The sequence below is a fragment of the Oryctolagus cuniculus genome, chromosome 7, assembly GCF_051225735.1.
Source record: "Oryctolagus cuniculus isolate XC-2025 breed Fujian yellow rabbit chromosome 7, ASM5122573v1, whole genome shotgun sequence".
Taxonomy (NCBI): Eukaryota; Metazoa; Chordata; class Mammalia; order Lagomorpha; family Leporidae; genus Oryctolagus; species Oryctolagus cuniculus.
The window spans coordinates 27,463,037-27,480,705 of record NC_142873.1 but is presented as its reverse complement, the minus strand read 5'-3'; the positions used below and the strand labels follow the sequence as shown (position 1 = coordinate 27,480,705).

Genomic DNA, 17,669 nt, shown 5'->3' with positions numbered 1-17,669 from the left:
AACCCGGGGTGCTGGTGCTGCAGGCAGAGGATTAGCCTACTGAGCCGCGGCGCCGGCCAAAAATGCATCTTGATGAAGAATGGGATGGGAGAGGGAGTGGGAGATGGGAAGGTTGCAGGTGGGAACGTGGTTATGGGGGGAAAAAGCCACTATTATCCAAAAGTTATACTTTGGAAATTATATTTATTAAATAAAAAAATAAAAAATAAATATAAAAGAAATTGGAAGGTTCCCTACAAGTAAATCTTTTTTTTTTTTTTTTTTTTTTTTTTTTTGAGGCAGAGGGACAGATCAGACAGAAGTACCATCCACTGATTGGTCACTGCAGGCATTTGGGGGAGTCAAAGCTGGGAACTCAGTCCAGGTCTCCTGTGTGGGTAGTGGGGACCTAACCATTTGAATCATGCCTCCCCCAGGGTCTGCCTTGGCAGAAAGCTGGAAGCAGGAGTAGAACTCAAGCACTAAGGTGTGGCGCATGGTGTCCTAATTGGCAGCTTATTTGCGAGGCCAATGCCTGTTTCTCAAATGAATCTTGAATCTGTAAGGATAGCCTGCATGCATATGAGGTTGAAGAATGGGTCTAGAGAAATAAATTAATCTTCCGTCCTTCCTCTTTCCCAGTGAGTAGTCTAACAATACAGGGCTGCTTTTATGGCTGTATGGTTAGTGTGCTGCACCAAGGGGCCAGGCTGAAGGAGGCAACAAGAACTGAAATTCACCCCATATTCTGCTTGCAGAGTTGTATTCCTGGTTTAGGTCTCCCAGAGGAAATTATGCCTCCACATCTTTCCAGAAAGATAGAATTTTCTGTTTGCATAAAGAAGAACAATAAAAGATTCCTCGAGGAGACATATTAAGAGAGACGTACTAAGGATCCATTTAGAGCAACATCAGAAATAATTATGAAACTGGATGTCCCTAAGGAACAAAAAAGGCTTTGAACTTTTTACTAAAATGGTTTAAGTGGTTGGAGAAATACAGAATTTCCATTTATCCGTTGTATTTTAAAGATGAGTTTTGTAGCTTATTAAATATTTTTTGTGGGGAGCAATCCGGACTAGACTAAGTTACTCGAATTAGGACTTATTCTATGCATCTGCTCTCCCACAATATGGCGCTGGGAGAGAAGTAAACAGCTTCCGCACAGCTGCCTCCAGTTCAACCAATTAACTGTAGGACTTGCTCCTGATTGGAGAGCAGCGTACTCAGCCGAGTTGGGATTGGCGGAGGAGGACTATGGGGGAGGAGAGAGACGGCATGCACCAGGAACATCTATGGGGAACATCTAAGGGAACCCGTGCAGCCCCCAGAGAGCCGGCCGGCGGTGTGCCGCTCCCCTGCGGAAGTGGGGAATGTGGCCAGGGGGAACTGCCCTTCCACGGAGGTGGAAGGGATAGTAGCCAACCCGGGAAGAACCAGCAGCAAACCCGGGGAGGGCCGAGCAGACGAAAGAACAGCGCAGGGTTCAGTGTCGTTCCCCCACGAAGAGGGGGAGCGACATAATGGTGCCGTGACTCGGATAGGAAACCTAGGAGGGAAGAAATGACTCGGATAGGAAACCTAGGAGGGAAGAAATGACTCGGATAGGAAACCTAGCTCGGATAGGAAACCTAGGACGGATAGCAAACTTAGGAGGGAAGAAACGGGAAGAAATGGGAAAATACCGGAGAGAGAAACTAGCAAACAGCCTAGGGAAAAGCCGGACGAAAAAGGAGCCGGAAGAAGCTATTGAAAGCCTAGGCATAGACTCGAAACAGCCTAGGGAAAAGCCGGACGAAAAAGGAGCCGGAAGAAGCTATTGAAAGCCTAGGCATAGACTCGGATTCGGACTACGGGGGGAAGCTGGGAGAAATCTCTAAGGTCGAAAGCGAAAGTGAAAGCTAGAACAAACAGACTCGGACGCGGACTGTGGGGAGAGGCCAGGAGAAATGAGGGAGGAGTATCGTTGGAAGAAAGCTTGGGGAAACATACCGGGTAGAGAAAAATGTTAGGGAAATTGAAGCCGCGGGGGGCAGGCCAAGGCGGAGACGAAAGCCACTTTGGGGTTCTCAAGTTAGCCCGGGAATAGGGGGCGAAAAGTTAAAACCAGAAGCTGAGACGTAAGCCAGATTGGGATCCGTCTGATTAGCCCGGGGAGCAAAGGACGGGAAGCCAGATCGTGGGGCGGAGACGTACGCTGGGTTGAATTCGCCAGGCTAGCCCGGGGAACTTAGATTGAATCCTAGTGGCGGAGACGCAAGCTACGCTGTGTTACTCGCGGAAGCCGCCGCGTGCAGAGAGAGCACGGGGCGTGAATAGATAGGGAACGCTGGCGTAGGCCGTGGTTCAGACGCGAAAGGGTTAAGCGTGGAGACCGCGGACTGCGCAAAGCCGGGAAGCCGCGCAGAGAGGCGCGCGGGCTGAAGCGGCGCAGAGCCGGGAACCCGCCGGCGGGGCGAGGTGCCGGAAAGCCGCAGGGATAAGAGAAACAGAAGTTTGGAAGTGAAGTAAAAGAGAAATGGGAATGCTGGAAGATAGAAGTGAAATGGGAGAGGTAGGAATGCCCGGAGATAGAGAAATAGAGAAAAATAAGGCCTCCCCTCAACATGCCAATTAGAAGGCTTGGATTCGGTCTGCCCGATTAGTGAGGCGATGAGCACCTGGGCGGCTAGCCGCAGGTCACCGAAGACAGGCACGAATTAACATCAGTAAAGCTTCCCCACAATACCGCAATGAGAAGGCTTGGATTCGGTTTGCCTGATAGGTTTTGTAAACACCTGCAGGCAGTTCTAGCAGAGCAGAGCGTGCGCTGCAGGGCACCGAACACAGGCACGCATCAGCGCCTAAAAACCTCCTCACAATGGCGAAGAGAGGACCCGGATTCGGTTTTCCTGATTGATAGGACTTGTAAGAGCCTGTGGCAACTCTAGCAAGTGCAGCAGAGTGTGTGCCGCGGGACACCGAAGACAGGCGCGTATCAACGCCAAAAAATAAAAAGAAAGGGGGATCTGTGGGGAGCAATCCGGACTAGACTAAGTTACTCGAATTAGGACTTATTCTATGCATCTGCTCTCCCACAATATGGCGCTGGGAGAGAAGTAAACAGCTTCCGCACAGCTGCCTCCAGTTCAACCAATTAACTGTAGGACTTGCTCCTGATTGGAGAGCAGCGTACTCAGCCGAGTTGGGATTGGCGGAGGAGGACTATGGGGGAGGAGAGAGACGGCATGCACCAGGAACATCTATGGGGAACATCTAAGGGAACCCGTGCAGCCCCCAGAGAGCCGGCCGGCGGTGTGCCGCTCCCCTGCGGAAGTGGGGAATGTGGCCAGGGGGAACTGCCCTTCCACGGAGGTGGAAGGGATAGTAGCCAACCCGGGAAGAACCAGCAGCAAACCCGGGGAGGGCCGAGCAGACGAAAGAACAGCGCAGGGTTCAGTGTCGTTCCCCCACGAAGAGGGGGAGCGACATTTTTAGTAACTCAGAAGCTGTTAGAGAATGTAAAAAATACTTAGCACATTTTAAACTTAAAAAACACTAATTTTTCAGTGTCAAATTTTAGAATTGTGGCAATATGGCTGTTATAGCTTGGTCCTTTTTATTTTTTTAAGATTTATTTAATTGAGAAACAGAATGACAGAGACAGATGATTTTCCCTCTCCCCCAAATGACCTCAAGAGCAAGGACTGGGCTAGGCCAAAGCCAGGAGCTAGCCCAAGTACTTGGACCATTATCTGCTGCCTTCCCAGGCACATTAAGCTGCTCTAGAATGCCTGCCCTAGTTGGTCTTTTAAGTAATATTTTAATATTAGGTTTTGGTTTTTGTAGATCTGGATTGGCAAGCACAATATGAGAGAAACAATTACTTTTGAAGATGAGAAAAATGGAGCAGAGGATTTTTATTTTACGAATTTCTATGTATTTATCTTCATTTTACTTGAAAATCGGAGAGAACATCTGGTGGTTCATTCTTCCATGCCTGTAGCAGCCAGAGCTGGGCCAGACCAAAGAGCCAGGAGCTTGGAACCCCAACCCCCTCTGGGTCTGTCACATAGGTTGTAGGAGCCCAAGCAATGTGAACCATCATCCACTGCCTCCCGGGATGCAGTAGCAGGAAGCTGGGCTAGAAATGGAGCAGCCAGGACTCTGACCAGCACTCTGATATGGGATGTGAACAAGTGGCAGCTTATCCTGCTGCTCCACAACACCTATATACACCTCTGTAGTTTAAGTACATGTAGATTTGTGCAGCTGCCACTGTAATTAGGACACAGATTGTAGAAAGATAAAAACATCTCGCAATAATAGAACAAGAGTCTTCTGGCCTTGTGAAGATGGGGGAAATGTTTCTTGTGCAGAACTGTTGGGGATGGAAGAAGCCAAGAATGGCATACTGGTGCTGATTTAGTTTTCTGATGGGAAAGAAAAAAGTTTGTTTTTGAAGTTTTATCTCTTTACTTGAAAAAAAGAGTGATAGGCAAAGAGATCCTCCATCCACTGTTCACGCCCCAAATGGGCACAGCAGCCTGGGCTGGGCCAGGCCAAATCCAGGGGCCAGGGACTTCCTCTGAATCTCCCACATGTGTGGCAGGGGCCCAAGTCTTTGGGCCATCTTTTGTTGCCTTCCCAGTGCATTAGCAGGAAACTGGATCAGAAGCAGAACAGCCAGGGCTCCAACCAGCATTCCAATATTGGATGCTAGTTTTGGTGTGTCTATCCCATTACACCAAAATGCTGGCCTTGAAGAAAAGATTTTCATTATGCAGTTACATTTATGACAAACTTACACCTGGAAATAATGAAAGTAGAAAGTGGGAGAAAGAGGTTTCCGTGTCTCAAGACCAGGAGAGTCAGCGAGTTGGGGAAGGGTTGCCAAACAATTCTCTAAACTTTTTTAGTGAATTTAAACTTAAAGTTGCAGCCCTTAAAAGCCGTCCTTCAGTTATATGAAAGATTAGAATAATTTATGATGTTGGATGAAAATATTAGAAAAAAATAACTTCACTTTTTCTCCTGTAACATGTAGCATACCACCCTTGCAAACAAATAAGGTTGACTAAGAAACTGTGAGCTTTGGGTTTATTGGTATGTATTAGCTTTGAAAATACTGACTGCCATTTAATAAGCTCTTAGTACATACTGTATACTATTCTAAAAGCTTTCCATATACTTTGTTAATCAAGTTTAGCCATACTATTGGAGGAAATATAGCCTACAGGTGAGAAAATATACATTTGTTGAGACTAAATAATTTATCTGTGGTTTGCTGGCTACTCTATGTTTGAACTGTGATTTAAATCGATTTTTAAAGATTTATTTATTTGAAAGGTAGAGTTACAAAATGGTGGTAGAGGGAGAGATCTTTCATCCGCTGGTTCACTTTCCAAATGGCAGCAAAGGCAGGGACTCCACGTAGGTCTCTCTTGTACTGATCCAGGCCTAAGGACTTGAGTCAAATTCTGCTGCTTTCCCAGGCTCATTAGGGAGCTGAATTGGATGTGGAGCAGCTGGGACTCGAACCAGTGCCCATTTGGGATGCCAGCATGTAGGCATCAGCTTAACCTGCTGTGCCACATCACGGGCCCCTGGAATTGGTTATAAGAGAAATGGTTGCATTGTGTGAACAGCTTAGAAATACAAGTTGTCAACAGAGTGCCCTGGCACCTCTTCAAGTAAATTGTAGACACAACAGTTGTACTTTTCTAGAACACTAGTTTTCAGTACTATATTTCTTTTTCTGATTGTTAAGGCTTTTTCTGCCCCAGAAGCTTAATTCACATGTTTAAGTTTCCAAGAGCAGACTGAGCCCACTTCTACCATTCTGATTAGATCTCCCAACAGATTTATTTACGTTGCACTTTATTTTTTCAAATGACAATTTTAATGTTTTACTGTGATACTATTTGTAGTAAAGGCCTTGAACATATGGTGGTATTCTTAGTTTTACTATTATAGCATCAAATGTAATCTTAAAACCATTTGATGTTTTCAACCCAATGAAATGATCAAATGTTTGAGGTAATAGATGTGCCAGTTATTCTGATCTGATCATTTCAGAGTATACATGTATTGAAATATCACACTGTACCCCATACATACGTAGTTATGTGTCAGTTAAAAATTTAAGAACCTTTCAGTGGCACTTTAGATTTTAGGATTACTAAATGATTTTAACAGTTGGAAGATCTTAGAAGTTGGCCAATTCAATTTTTTTTTTAAGATTTATTTATTTGAAAGGCAGAGTTACAGAGAGGGAGAGGCAGGGATTTAAAGACATTTATTTATTTGAAAGGCAGAGTGACCAAGAAATAGATCTTCCATCCCGTAGTTCGTTTTCTCAAATGCCCACAACAGCCCACATCTGGATGTTATAATTCCAGGGCTAGGCCAGGTGGAAATCAAGGGTTTAACTCCATCTGAATCTCTCATGAGGGTTCAGGTACCCAAGTACTTGAGTCATCTGTCTTCCAGGCACACTAGTGGGAAGCTGGATTAAAAGTGGAAGTGCCAGAACTCCAGCAGGCACCCAGAACTCTGATATGAGATGTCAGCATCCCAAGCAGTGGCTTAAAGTGCTGTGCGGCAACACTCACCTCTGGTAATTAATCTGTTTTTAAAATAAAGCAGAAGCCGGCGCCGTGGCTCAATAGGCTAATCCTCCACCTTGCGGCGCCGGCACACCGGGTTCTAGTCCCGGTTGGGGCGCCGGATTCTGTCCCGGTTGCCCCTCTTCCAGGCCAGCTCTCTGCTATGGCCAGGGAGTGCAGTGGAGGATGGCCCAGGTGCTTGGGCCCTGCACCCCATGGGAGACCAGGAAAAGCACCTGGATCCTGGCTCCTGCCATCGGATCAGCGCGGTGCGCCGGCTGCAGCGGCGGCCATTGGAGGGTGAACCAACGGCAAAGGAAGACCTTTCTCTCTCTGTCTCTCTCTCACTGTCCACTCTGCCTGTCAAAAATAAAAAAAAAATAAAAATAAAAAAAAAAAATAAAGCAGAGAAGAAAGGAAATGAATCTAAATGTTTTTAAGGTTTGAATTTTGTGAAAGCTGGTTGAATTGGAACTAGGAGCGATGAGGTGAATGTTTTTGCTTTTCAATTTTAAGTGGAAAATTTAGTTGAACTTTGATGAATAAAATGCTATTATCTGGAGTTAATACATGAATTCTGTCATGCCACCCCTTACCCCTGGTATCTTAGTCAGTTCTGGCTGCTGTAACAAAAGACTGCGGACTGGTTGGCTTAAACAACAGAAATTTATTCCTCATGGGTCTAGAGACTGGAAGTCTGAGATGAAGGCACCACTATGGTGTGTGTAGTTCTGGTGAGTTTCTTCCTGCTTGCGTGCACATGGCCTTCTCCTCACTGTGTCCTTTCATAGCAGACAGTCACCTGTGGTGTCCCTTCTGACAAGGACACTAATCCCAACATAATCTCATCTAAACCTAGTGCTCTCCCAAAATCTGTTTCCAGATACCAGTACATAGGTGCTGAAGCTTCAGTGTAAATTTTAGGACGCAAATATTTGCACAAGCACTTCCTTTTTACAATCCATGATGCATTGGTTCTTAGACTTTTTCATTATTGTACTTCAAATGACATTTCCAGCAATTAGTTGATACATTTGTTCATTACAATACTGTATTTTGTTGCTGTGTCTTATCCTTGATATTTTATTCTGTAACAGAATAAGGTGAGATTTTTACTTTAAATTTATTTATCTGAGAGAGGGAGGGAATGTGAGCATTCACCTCCCACATGCACAAAATGGTTGTGACTGGGCCCAAGCTGGAGCTGGGAGCTTGGAACTCAATCCACATCTCCTACGTGGGTGGCAAGAAGCCAACTAGTAGAGCAATTACTGCTGATTTCCCAGAATCTGCGTTAACAGGAAGCTGGAGTCAGGAATCTCAGGCCCTCTGATACCAAATGTGGACATCTTAATCACAAGGTCATTCATGCACCCAGAATAAATGTTGTTAATGAAAACTGGAATCATTTACAATCTATTAACCTTCAATGACCTGTTACTGTTATATATTTTTAAATTTTATTGTTCATGTCTTCTATAAAGAAAATTTAATTCTGATTTTTTTATGATGAGCTTATCTTGGGTGCTAGCTTTAATGTCAGCCTGGGTCTTGTCTTGTCTCCTCCACTTTCTGGCTTTATGAATTTTAGGCAAGTCACTTCTCTGAGGTTGTTTACTCATTAGGAGGTTTCGATAACTTAAGCTTTAAGTTCTTTTACTATTCAGTACATTATATTGTATCTTAAGGGCTCTGAATTTATTTAAAAAAAATTTTACTAAAGTGACATTTCTAATTTTGAATGCATAAAACTTGGGTATGTCTGTTAGAAATGGGAGAAATGCATGTCAAATTACTCAAGGTTTTAAATTTAGAGGTCAGGAAAATGCTTAGGGAAAAGTTGGAAAGGAACATGTTAGGGAGAGTAAACGTAGATTTTTGTTTTAAATAACTTTTGCTGTAATTTAAGCTTTAGAGAGAAGTTGGAAAAATTACAAAGAATTCTTATATTCATTCAGATTCCCCACTGATTCATATTTTACCATATTTCATTTCCCATTCTCTGCATGACATGTGTATATGCACATACTTTGGTCATACTTACTATATGTGTTTCATGTTTAATGTCAAAGCCCTTTCATCGCTGGAAATCTTAAATTCAAATCATAAGCTCCTATGCCTTCAGTTTTCTTGCTTAGTACATTTTCTCACTGTTTCTAGTACATGAACAAAGTGTAGTCCATGGTAAACTTGCCTCATAGTGACCAGTCAGCAATTATCATTGTTATTGCTAGAGCTTTTAGTCTTGCTTAAATTATCCCTACTCTCTGCTCTCCTCTTTAATTCTTTTTTGACTTCCTTTCTGTCTCACTCCATTCATGCTGGTTTAATAAAGTATCTGACACCAGATAATTTACAAGCAACAGAAATTTATTTCTATGATTCTGAAGACAAGAAGTCCATTGAGGTGTGTAGTGGGGACCTGCTTTCATGGTAGTGCCTTGTTGCTGTGTCCTCACTTGACAGAAGTGCATAGCTGGTTTTCTCCAGCCGTTTTGTAAGGCCCTAATCATATCCATGGTGGCAGAGCCCTCATGGCCTAATCACCTCAGGAGCCCCACCTCTTTGTACTGTTGTACTGGGCACTGAGTTTCACCATGAATTTTGGAAGGGACACAAACATTTAGATCATTGCACCTGCATTTTCTCTCTGGATTAGACTTCAGTGAAACATTATTCCACTAATTCTCCTGACAGTATCCTCGTCTCTCTTTTTCTTTTTTAAAGATTTATTTGCAAGGGTGACAGATCTTCCATCCACTGGTTCATGCCCCAAATGGCCTCAATAGCCAGGGTGGGCCAGGAGAAAGCCTGGATCCAGCAACTTCATCCGAGTCTCTCATGTGGTGCCATCTTCTATTGCCTTCCCAGGCATATGCGCAGGAAGCTGCACTGGAAGCAAAGTATCTGGAACTCAAACCAGCACTCCAGTATGGGATACTGTCATCATACCCAGTCATTTAACCCGCTGCACCACGACACTGGCCCCTCTCTTGCTCGTCTCAACTTCATTTCAGCTGTTTTTGTGCTTCCCACTACTCACTGCGTGTGCTGCTGAAAATTAAAGAGCCTCTTAATTTCTGTACTAGGAATATTGTACATCCCTGTCTCCAGCTTCTACTGGGCTTTCTGTGATGTTTGTCAGTGCCTTATTTTTCTACTCTTCTTGTTTTCCTATTTTCTTTTGTTCTTTTTTAAAGATTTACTTTATTTATTTGAAAGGCAGAGTTACAGAGAGGGAGAGTTAGAGACAGCTGGTTCACTCCCCCAGATGGCTGCAACAGCTGTGGCTGTGCCAGACCAAAGCCAGGAGCTTCGTCCAGGACTTCCGCATGGCACATTAGCAGGGAGCTGGATCTGAAGTGGAGCAGTTGGGAATCAAACCAGTGCCCATATGCGATGCCAGTGTTGCAGGTGACATCCCAACCTGTTATGCCTCAGTGCTGGCCTCCCCATTTTTTTTTTTTTTCCAAAGCTTTCCCAACCATATCTCCACTATGAGACCAGCATATTTCTTGTTCATCTGTTCCTAGCAGTGTCAGGTATATGATAGACATTGAGTAAATAATTTGAATGAATGAATAGGGAGATTAAAGATTTTCTGTTTGAATTTCTGTCAAGAAATGTAGGTGATGTTTTGGTCTATAGTTAATTAAAAATGTATATCTGAAGACAACTTGAAGGCAAGTTTGGGAGATTATCCTTCCTGATATTTGAAGCAGTGAGCAATAGGTGAGATGGCCAAAAGGGAAAGCACATAGAGAAGGGAGAGATGGCAAGAAGTGATAGGAATAAAATAGAGAGAGGACAGAAACTGTAGTCACAAATTCCAAAGGAAATAGTTTTTACAGAAGTGTTTTGCTTTTTGTATCTGTATGTGATGTGTTTAACTATTATCAGTTACTGCACATGATTGCTTTATTCAGTAAAACATTCATTGAGTACCTACACTATTCTCCTGGAAATATTTGCAGGTTTTTTAAAATTTAATTTATTTTTAAAAAAGATTTACTTATTTGAAAGTCAGAGTTGAGAGAGAAAGAGAGAAGAAAGATCAATCTTCAATCCTCTAGGTAATCCCCCAGATGGCCACAATAGCTGGGGCCAGGCTGAAGCTAGCAGCTAGGAGCTTCTTCCAGGTCTCCCACATTAATGGCAGGGGCCTGAACACTTGAGCCATCTTGTGCTGCTTTCCCATGCCATTAGCTGGGAGCTGGATTAGAAGTGGAGCAGCAGGGACTAGAACCCACACTCATGTGGGATGCTGGTATCACAAGCCGTGGCTTAACCTGCTATGCCACAGTGCTGACCCCCAACAGTTTTTTTTTTTTTTTAAATCAACATCTCTTAATTCCACTTTCCAAAATCATAAGTTAATTCATTCATTTGAAAGGTAGAGCTCCCATCTGGTGATTTTTGCTCCTCAGTAATCAGGGTTGGGCCAGTCTGAGCCTAGATCAACCAGCACAATCTAGGTCTCCCACAGGGTTTGAAGGAACTCAGACTTTTGTGCCATCATAGCTGCCTCCCAGTGCATATTTGGAGGAAGCTGGGATCTGGCGTGGAGCTGGGACCTGAATCCAGATGCTGAGATACAGGATGCAGGCACCCCAGCTTGTGGCTTAACTGCTATACTAAATGCTCACCCTAGTAATTTGCTTATTTGGAAGTCATCCTTTAGTTCACTCCCTAAATGACACATCAGTTGGAGTTGAGTTAGGCCAAACCTGGAAGCTGGAAACCAAATCCATATCTTCTGTGTGGGTGGCAAGGACCCAAGCATTTGAGCCATCACCAAATATATGTCCTAGAGTACATATTAACAGCAAGCTGGAATTGGAGCAGAGTTGAGACTTGAACCCAGGCATTCTGAAAGGGAATGCCAGCATCTCAAGCAGTGTTTTTACCTTATGCCAAATGCCCACCACCACTACATCGTATTTTTAATATTAATTATTTAAATCTGTGAGATATTCTACATTTTTCAGAACTAAAGTATCATCATAAGAATAAAGATGCTTGGATTTTTTGGTTGTCATTGTTTTAAGATTTGTTTATTTGAAAGGCAGAGCAACAAAGAGGGAAAGAGAGAAGGTCTTCTACCTGTTGGTTCACTCCCCAAATGGCTTCAACAGCCAAGGCAGAGCCATGCCAAAGCCAGGAGCCAGCAGCTGAAACCAGCAACTCCATCCTACTGTCCCACATGGATGACAGAGTCCCCAGTATTTGCGCCATCTTCCCCTGCCTTCCTAGGCCCATGAGCAGAAAGCTGGATCAAAAGTGGAGAAGCCTGGCATCATAAACAGTGGCCTAATCTGCTTCACAGCACTGGCAACAGCTTGGAAATTTAGATGGCTAGCATGGCTAGAAAGTTGGTTGTGTCATTTAATTGAACTTATTGGATGGTGTTTCCTAAAGTGTGGGGGTTATTTTTTCATGTTTACTGGATATTAAGTATCACTTAAAATACTTCCAGTATTGAAAATAAGAATCTTGGAATCTTGGGTTCTGAAGGAATTTAGATTATGCCTAATGTCTTTTATAGATGTGACAGCCACTTACAGATGCTTTTCTTCAGATTTTTTTAAATTAATTAATTTATTTAAAAATCAGGGTTACAGAGAGAGGGGCAAGAAGAGCTGGTTCACTCCCCAGATATCTGCAATGGCCAGGGATGGGCCAGGCTGAAGCCAGATTGCCCATGTGGGTGGCAGGGGCCCATGCACTTTGGGCCATCTTCTGCTGCTTTTCTCAGGCCATTAGCAGAATCATAAGTGGAGCAGCTGGGACATGAACTAGTGCCTATGTGGGTTGCTGGCATCGTAGGTTAGTTTTACCCTCTATGCCACAGCGCCAGCCCTTCTTGGGAGGAGAGAGTTTTCATCTGCTGTTTCACTCCCCAAATGCTCTCAGTAGCAAGGGCTGGGCTAGGCCAAAGTCAGGAACCTGGAACTCCATCAGGATCTCCCAAGTGGGTGGTAGAGGCCCAAATATTTAAGTCATCATCTGCTGACTTCCCAGGTGTATTATCAGGAATGTGGATTGGAAGCAGAGAAAACATTACTTGAACCAAAACTCTTAACTTCACATGTGTTGTGTTTTTTTGAAGATTTATCTATGTGTTTGTTTGAAAGGCAGAACAAGAGATTCTCCATCCACTTCTTCACCCCCCAAATGACCACAACAGCCCCAATTAGGCCAGGCAGAGCCATGAACTCCATCTGGGTCTCTTATGGGTGGGAGGAACTCAAGTACTTGAGCTATCATTTGCAACTTCCTAGGTGCATTGGGGGGGGGGGGGGGGCTGGATGGGAAGTTTAGTAGCCACAGCTTGAACCAGTATTCTGAAAGGGGTTAAAGATTTATTTGTATTTGAAAGGCAGAATCACAGAGAGGGGGCGGAGAGAGATCTGTCTTCTTGTTCACTCCCTAAATGGCTGGGGCTGAATCAGTCTGAAGCCAGGAGTCTGGAGCTTAATCTGTTGTCTCCCATGTGGATGCAGGGACCCAAGGAATTGGGCCATCTTCCACTGCTTCCCCAGGGAGCTGGGTCAGAAGTGGAGCAGCCAGGACTCACCAGTGCACATATGGGATGCTGGGCATTGCACATAGCGCCTTAACCCCTTGCACTACAATGCCGGCTCCAGTTTTAGTTTTTTAATGTGGACATTGGCTAGCTTATTTTTTTCCAGAAGAGTTCGCTCTTGACTTCTCAGTTGTATTACTCTGTTTTATAATTTACTCATTTCTGGTTTTTCTTTCCTACATTTTTGGATAACTTTTTACATTATTGCTTTGTCTAGTAATAGATTTAAGGCAGTACTTTTTCTGGTTTATATAATTGTTTGCTTTGTTTCGTTATGATATACTTTAATTGTTGCACAGTTTTGGTTGTGAGTTCCTTTATTACAGGGGAGAAGTATAATTTCTGGTTGATTATCTTCTACATTAATGGCTTTCTGCCTAACTTCATAGCCAAAAGAATGTTAAACTTTTTTTTTTTTTTTTTTTTTTGTCAGCTGCAAGAACAAATCACCATTTGTTGATGGTCTGAGATTTTTTTTTCTGCCTCGGAATCAACTACATTACTGTGTAGTTCTCAGTTACTCCTTATCAGGGTTACTGGTTTCTCTTTTCATATCTTGCCCCAGGCTGTTTCCCTTCTGCCATTACCTCCTTCCCTTGCAACCTCCATTTTACCCAACTCAATTTGTATGTGTGACTCTAATATTTCATTTCCACCTTATGTAATCCCTTGATTATTCTGTTCTTTGCCTTAGTTTTTCCTAATAAATATGTATGCTAAACTGAAGCAAAAAATCTAGAGTTTTTTTAAATAAATAGTTTTATTGAGATATAATTGGCAGTAAGGATACATGTAAAATTTGCTGTTTGATGTTTTGACATGTGCATGTCCCTGTCAACAGAAATTGCCTTCAGGCCCCTTGTAATCCCTCTTCCTAACCTCCTCATTCCTGTTCCTAGTCAACCACTGATTTGCTTCCTATACTGTGTTTGCATTTTGTGAAATTATACCTATAGACGTATAGGTAGAAGGGTGTCTTTCATTCAGCATAGTCTCCGAGACTTATCCATGCAGATCTGTATTTTTTTTAAATATTTATTTGATTTATTTGAAAGACAGAGTTACAGAGAGAGGTAGAGACAGAGAGAGGTCTTCCATCCACAGGTTCACTCCTCAGATGGCCGCAACGGCTGGAGATGCACCGATCCGAAGCCAGGAGCTTCTTTTGGGTTTCCCACTTGGGTTCAGGGGCCCAAGGACTTGGGCCATCTTGTACTGCTTTCCCATGCCATAGCAGAGAGCTGGATCGGAAGTGGAGCAGCCAGGACTTGAACTAGCGCCCACATGGGATGCCGGCTCTGCATGCTGAGGCTTTACCCGCTATACCACAGCGCTGGCCATTCTTTAATGTTTTATAGTTTGAGTGTACTGGTCTTGCATATCTGTCAGCTGTATCTTTAAATGCTTGTTACTATTATAAATAGTACAATATTTAATTTCAGTTTTTGATTATTTACTGCTGCTTTGGATAATTTGCTTGCATGCCTGTGCCACATAGATACTGAATACTCAAGGGAGAGCTTCTACAGATCTGTAGGGTTTTCTGTATAGCTCTCTTCTTTCCAGTATTATCTCTTAATTAGCTTGGTCTCCTTGAACTCTCATCTTTATTTTTTTCAACTCAGGGACTGTCAGCTTTTTTTTTTTTTTTTTTTTTTTTTTTTTTGGACAGGCAGAGTGGACAGTGAGAGAGACAGAAAGGTCTTCCTTTTCTGTTGGTTCACCCTCCAGTGGCCGCTGCAGCCTGTGCAACTGAGCACCATCCTCCACTGCCTTCCCGGGCCACAACAGAGAGCTGGACTGGAAAAGGGGCAACAGGGACAGAACGCGGCACCCTGACCGGGACTAGAACCCAGGGTGCGGGCGCCACAGGCGAAGGATTAGCCTATTGAGCCACGGCGCCGGCCTTGGGACTGTCAGCTTTCACTTTAGTTCCCTTCTCTGTGCCATGGTATGGAACTCTTCAGACATAAGTTCAGTCAACTGAATGGCTCAACTCAATTTCCATCCATTAAGGATCCCTATCCATCCTTGCCCGGTACTTAAGATTTAAGCTGTTGTTACACATATAAACACACACACACACACACACACACACACACACCCGGTCCATCGTTTTTAATTATTTCAGGAGAGAAAGTAAATCTAATTCCTGTTGCTCATCTTGGTTGAAATCATTACTTAGGAAATTCTTAGATAGCCATATTTGATTCATTTTAGACATCCAAAACAGTAATTAAACATTTCAAAATATCTTAAAATTATTCATAATGAAACTAAATCTTGACCATTCCATGCCTTTGCTGAGTTACTTGGACTCTTAATTATTTGTCCTAAAAGTAATGTTAATTTTTTAATAAATCACTGACATTTCTCTCCAGGTATGTTTTGAATGAAGTTTCAACCTAATTCAGATTATCAGGGTATCTCAAGCCTTTCAGAAGCAAGACACCAGAAAGCAAATTAAACTTCAGGTTTTTTTTTTTTTTAAGCTTTATTGATTTATTTGAAAGCCAGAGAGGCAGAGAGGGAGAAGTCTAACATCTGCTGGTTCACTCACCAAATGGCCACAAACAGCTGGAGCTGTGCTGATCTGAAGCCAGGAGCCAGGAGATTCTTCCAGGTCTCCCACTCGGGTGCAGGACCTCAAGGACTTGGGCCATCTTCTACTATTTTTCCCAGGCCATAGCAGAGAGCTGGATTGGAAGTGGAGCAGCTGGTACTGGAACCGGTGCCCATATGGGATGCCAATAATGTAGGCGGTGGCGTTACCCGCTACGCCACAGCACTAGCCTCGACTTCAGTTTTAAATTAAAAATACCTACACTTAACTGGAAGTCACTATAATGGACTTGATCTTTCTTGTTTTTCCATTTTACTAAATGTATATCCTTTCGTAGCAGCAGGTACAATAAGTTTCTCCTTATCTTTTGATTGCATTTATTTCACAGTCCTGTTTGAACATATATTTATTTTTTCTCCTTTGGAATAGTGGTTATTATAAAACTTGAAAGTTAGACTCCGAAAGCATCAATTTTTTCTCTGTTCTGGCGTTCTGTGCAGCTGATTTTTTTCTTCCATCTTTCTTACCACAGAGAATGTACCTGCTATGGTTTTGAAAGAGGAGTTCGCTCATTGTGAAAGGAGAAACTTGTGACAGAATTTTCAACCTTAAAAGAACTACTAAGCATGAATCTTAGGATATATTTGTAGGAACTTTTATTTTGGCCTTACATAGAAGCTTTATTTTGTTTAAAGTTTTTTTCTGTTTTAAAGATTTATTTGAAAGAGTTACAGAGAGAGAAAGAGATCTGTCTTCCATCTGTTGGTTCACTCCTCATACTCACAATGAGCAGGGATGTGCCAAGTCAAAGTCAGGAGTTTCATCCAGGTTTCCCACATGGGTGGCAAGGGCCCAGAGACTTGGGCCATCTGATGCGTTTCCCAGGCTGTTATCAGGGAGCTGTGAAGTAGAACAGCCAGGACAAGAGTTGGCGCCCAAATGAGATGCAGGCATCACAGTGGTGGCTTTACTGCTTTGCCACAGCAACAGCTCATGGTTTCTTTTTTAATGAGGTATTCAACATACTGTGTTGGTATACACTTGAAATGATTATTGCCATTTAGCAAAATTAACCTGTCCATCACCTTTCATCATAGTACTCTGTGTGTTAAGAGCACCTCAGATCCATTCAAAATTTTCAGTATAAAATATTATATTAGGTAGTTCATTAGATCTGTAGACTTTGTCATCCTATATAACTGCATGGTTGTAACTTTTGACCTACTTCTCCCCATTCCTTGCCCTGGGTAACTATAGTTCTACTCTATTTATTTCACTTTTTTTTTTTTAAAGACCTTGCACATAAGTGTGGTCATGAAATGTTTCTTTCTCTGGGTTATTTTCTTTGGTTTAATGTCCTGCAGATTTTCCATGCTGCCACGGATGAAAGTATCTCCTTTTTTAAAGCTGAATGTTCAAGAGGGGGAGCGGGGAAGGGAAGAGGAGAGAATGACTACCAAATCATTATTCATCTGTCAGGCACTTAGGTTATTTCTATATTTTAGCTATTGTAAGTAATACTACAGTGTACATGGGAGCTGTGAGGGGGGATTTCAAGGTCAGATTGTAGTTCTGTTTTTAATTTTTTGAGGAGTCTCCATATTGTTTTACATAAAGGCTGTATTAATTTACATTTCTACCAACAATATGCACACATTGTCTTCACACTCTTTTCTTCAAACCACCTATGTTTTGTCTTTTTGATAGTAGCCATCTTAATTGATATGTGGTGATCTCATTGTGCTTTTGATTTGTATTCCTCCAGTGAATGGTATTAAGCACCTTTTTACATATCTGTTGGACACAGTTATATCTTCTTGGGGAAAATGTCTCTTCAGAACCTTTGCCCATTTTTTTAAACAGTTTTTGTTTTGTTTTTGCTGTTCTGTTATGTAATTTCCTTACATATTTGAGATTAACCTTTTCATATCTCCCATTCTATAGGTTACATTTT

General features: G+C 42.8%; 1 protein-coding gene across 47 annotated transcripts in view; it reads left to right on the top strand.

Annotated features, from left to right (window-relative positions):
- Nucleotides 1-17,669, top strand: part of PRRC2C (proline rich coiled-coil 2C) — a 107,524-nt gene that overhangs the window by 7,672 nt on the left and 82,183 nt on the right. For 2 of the 47 annotated variants that reach the window (XM_089299563.1, XM_089299559.1), the window contains exon 1: nt 7,176-7,300. The exons of the other annotated variants lie outside the window; for them this stretch is intronic. The gene's annotated coding sequence lies outside the window, so the exon portion shown is untranslated. Of the gene's footprint in view, nt 1-7,175; nt 7,301-17,669 lie in introns of those variants that run through there. 47 annotated transcript variants of the gene reach the window in all.